Source organism: Lampetra fluviatilis, chromosome 32 (genome assembly GCF_964198595.1).
Source record: "Lampetra fluviatilis chromosome 32, kcLamFluv1.1, whole genome shotgun sequence".
NCBI classification, from domain to species: Eukaryota; Metazoa; Chordata; class Hyperoartia; order Petromyzontiformes; family Petromyzontidae; genus Lampetra; species Lampetra fluviatilis.
The window spans coordinates 7584747-7589561 of NC_136306.1; positions in this window are offsets into that span (position 1 = coordinate 7584747).

The following is a 4815-nucleotide window of genomic DNA, read 5'->3' on the forward strand; positions in this document are numbered from 1 at the left end:
CAATGTGAACACATCATCACTGCAAGTTAAATCGCTGCGTATAATACATGAACAAAGTCGTGGAAATTTTTCAAAATGAGCAGCTAATGCAATGCACTCGTGGTTATTTTAGTTGCCAGCGATTGGCAGTGACACCAATGCTATCAACATAACTCCATTCACGAGCCCTCTCCCAACGTGGTTAGAAGACAAGAGTGTCAAGCTGGTACACCACAGTGAGATTCTGGTTTAAAATCCCGGCAGCCGCCTGTAATTAAGCTGGGTTCTCAAGTGGCGAGTTGATAATCTTAGCCTGGTCACTAATGACCGTGTAAACCCACCTCCCCCTAGCTTAAATTTGGTTCTGCACTTACTGCGGCTATACTTCAGCTCTGTAATAGTTAGCACATTTCACGATAAACACAGCGGCTCGGGTTCGATTTCCAGTCATGGTTAATATCAGCGGTGAATGATAACGGCCTTGAGCCCCCCCCCCCCGCCACATCGCCAACCACCACTGAAAGTGGTGACATTTGGCAAAACAAACCCCATGACACGGCAGTGGATTGACAAAGGGGCCAAGTTTGTAAATAGGACATTCCTGAAAAGCATTACAGTATAAGCTCATAAAAAACACACAGGGACCCACACAATTACAAATAAAAGCCAATTCTCCTGTCATTTCCTCAATGCTGCATTGGTACAATGTACAATGCGCCCCTTTTCATCCCAAACTCCTCTGTGGGCCCCATTAACAACGCCCTGCAGGGGTGAGCCATACGCAGCCAAGCCTAATTACAAGGTGGAGACGGAGGTAGGAATGTTAAGTTAGAACAGTCTAACAGCTATACCACTGTTGGCAAAAAAATTATCCAAATTACACCTCTGTTAGTCCATCCAGAGCAGTGGCATAGCCATGCAAGTGTGTGTGTCGGCGGTGCAACTACACCAGGGACAGTGGGTCGAAAGGGCCCAGGTGCCGAGGAGGGGGAAATCTGACAAGGCCCGCCCTCCCACATTTAATTCCGTGCACCAGGGCCCGTGTCAACCACACGATGTCACCAGAGGATGGAAAAGCTGAAGTGAAGATTGTTTATCTGATTCAGGTTGTGTCATAGCAAATCGAATTCACAAAGTTACCAATCTACAAAGGTATATTCATAGTGTGCTTTGGAGATGTAACCAGGGCTGAATTTAAGCAACCCAGAATTCCCACACCCGGCATACCAAATAAAGTATACATCTCACTCAGGACGTGGCTACGAGTCACCTGCCACCTATTTCAGTTTACCAGCGACCACATTTTTTTTTGTAATGAATTAAACCATGAGCGTCTCAATCCAAACGCCTCTCACAATGCCACAAGGGATAATTATTACAATTCAGGATCACGATTTGAGTCAATAACTTATTCTTTTTAAGTGTGGTGAATGGCAGTGGCTGTTTGAGTCATGTAAACCATTATAAACACATGCAAAAATAGAGATTAAATGTAAAAAAAAAGCACAATTAAACTATTTTAAGATTACAAACCGACATTAATCAATGCATTGATGCATTGTTAGACTCACAGGGTAAACACATTGCATGTATAAAGCTCAATCTTTACATTTAGCAAACATTGATGGAAACAATTGTCAGTGCTCTCAAAACTTTTGATGGCACCTCACAAATGTAAACCATTAATTTTAAACTGTTGGTGTCCACTGGCATACAGCTGTGCACGTCATCTTGTGCTGCAGCATTTACTGCATAGAAAAGTTATAAGTGACAAGTTAATTTCCTTGTAAAATCAATGTAAGGAAACAGTAGATTGAAATCGCACAGCCATAGGCACAGTAAATTAAGCCATATAATTTAGCTGCAAACCCCTTCAATAATAAACTCTGATTAACAAAACTCACCCGAGGCTCAACATTTTCAACTGTCAACAGTTCATATATCGTGCAACAAGGGTTCTCTTAATGACGGTACCAATAATATCAAATTGGAAATGTAAAACAAATGTGATTTAGGAAGAGGTAAATATGCTTAAATTATACCCTAAAAAGTCCTGTTGCCATCTCCCAGTGTTAGCTACGTGTACCTGACTCGGGCAAGTCGTACACACCGGTTAATGATGTAAGATTCCGAAAGTTTTCACCGTCGCTTGTAATCCAAGCTAGGGATGAGCGTCGGGCATTTATTCTCAAAACGCTTTTGCCACGTCCTGCTGCGGGCATCCAACGGTCCTGAAGATGCTCACAGCAGCGCATGACGCAAAGCTTGAGGGGGAACGCTCAACACGTAGCCCGACCGGGAAAAAAAACACTTGCAGAGTAGGGGATGTAAAATACCATTTCACATCCACTTTAAACAGAAGAGAGGTGGTGCATAAAGTGCAACGCGCTATGAACGCCACAAGTTCAATTCATGGTTATGGTTAACATCATCAGCGAGTGAAATGATCGTGGTGGTTCACCTACCCCTTCACCAGTCTGCACTGATCAGCATGGTTAAACATCCCCTTGACTGAAAGGCATGGGAAGGACTTCACCATGCATTGGATTGATAAAGGGATGCACATTTTGTATCAATATTATAATTGTTAAACAAAGCATTTGTCAGTCCACAAATACAATACATGAGCTTCAAAACGTTTATTCTGCTTTATAAAACAATTAGCAGTAAACACTTTGAAACATTAAATCTGTAACAATAATTAGCAGTTAATACAACAGCTAACATTAAGAGTTTTCATTTAGTAAACTTTCCCACCCCCCCGTTTAGCAAACATTTTTGTTTTCAAATAACATTCTCAACCACATGTTGGGTTGGTATTAACTGCAAATGGCAGAAGTTTCATCAAACAGCCCACTGATGGTAACACCAACAAGTTAAAAGTCTAAAGTGCAACATGAATGGAATATGCAATTAAATGCAAAGCCCTGTGGCGGCCTAAATGCTCCGCAACACGTCCTGCAGATGTAGCTTCGAGACGAGGCTCAGATTTACAGAAAGGTCAAACAGATGATTTCTGGGTTTCTCAGTGTGGAAATAATCAACGACAGAACCAATGCATTTGGAGCTGACTATTGGAACAAAAACTAAACGGAGTTTTTCCCCCTAAAAACGATGTTTAGTTGCAATTAGTATGATCTCAATGTCCTACCAAATTAACGAGTCAACTCTCGATTATTTGGGGTAATGGATGAACGGGTGGTCTGGATAAATTAAAATATGCCAAACGTATGTTAATTAGGATTTAAATGCAATAATTATCGCTTATTTACATGGTGAGAGGATGAAGAAATAGAATATCTTATGTTATTAACAACCCAGAGGCGAATACACATGAAATACGATTGAACATAAAATGCGTTGATTTGCTGCAAATCTGGCTGTGACGGTCCCACCTGATGACGGAGACTTGTGTTGCCTCCGAAACGTCGTGATTTAATTGTTTTATTTTTATTAATTTTGATTTCATTTTTTTACCTACGTGACTTTACCAAAAGAACTAAGAGTATGAATCCTTGCAGTCACGAAAGCTTCAAATCTAGAAATAATATAATTTAGTTGCGAGGAATATTGCATTCATGTTACACTCTGCACAAAGTATCATGTGACTGTACATTTCTAATTACTGTAGTTATGTAAAAACTAGAAATTCGCTTGTGGAGGCCCTCATGCAGCAGTGGATTAATTGAGGGCTGTCCATGTACACATTCACCGACGATCACTGTTCTGTGTACCTTGTTCAGTGTTTCATTCTAATCGTTTCAAAATATCAGTGCCTCGACATCACCAGAGCACATTGACAAAACCTTTTTTTTACTTTAACAAAGCTTCAAATTCACGAAGGACAGCCCAGGACGCACTGCCTTGGTGCATATTTACAAGAGCTGTCTGGTTACTGGTTACAGACGCCTTCATTTAAGGCAGCGGTGAGGAATCTTTTTTCTCGAGCGGCGAGTAAGAATTTCAAATATCTTTGGCGGGTAATGACACAACAATACACACCTTAATCACTTCTGTCACTGAAAGAGACCTTTGCACTGATACAAGACTGAATATGCTAGCATCACAAACAGTGTTGTTGCCTGGTGGGAAAAAAATCCCCTCTAGTATCCGACTACTACGGCGAAGCTGCTTGCAGTAATGCATAATTATCATTTGCGGGCCTTTTCAAAGCTATGGGCCACATTAAATGAAGGGGCTGGTGGCAAGATGTTAACTACCTCACCTGGTATACAGGAGGTCATGGGTTCGATCCTGACCCTGACGCCTTTATATTTGGAGTTTCCGTTTTCTCCCTGTGGTCAAGTGGATTTTTATCCAGGCTCCCAAGTTTAATTTACTCCCCTTTTAGAAATGTGCATTTCGAGTATTTGGCTGCTATAAATTTACACGTGATAAGCCACATCATTAGGCTATCACATGTGTCCAGGTTGTTTCTGAAAAAGGGTTACATAGCTCAGTGGGCCTTACCTGTAAAATAAAGTTAGTTAGTTAGTTAATTGGTTCCCCACCTCTATACTTTTTGGTTTTTTCGGTAAAGTCACGTAGGTACAAAATCAAATAAAATAAATGAAAACAAATAAATTAAATCACACACTTAAGCGGTTGTGCTTTCGCTACGTTGTCCTCACCTGAAGGACGCTTGTGTTGCGCCCGAAACGTCGTGATTTAATTTATTTGTTTTCATTTATTTGATTTGATTTTGTACCTACGTGACTTTACCGAAAAAAACAAAGAGTACGAATCCTTACAGTCACGAAAGCTTCAAATCCCCACCTCGACTTTAAGGACTGCAGACAGACGTGGCCATAGGCAGCGAGGAGTAGTGGAGGAACA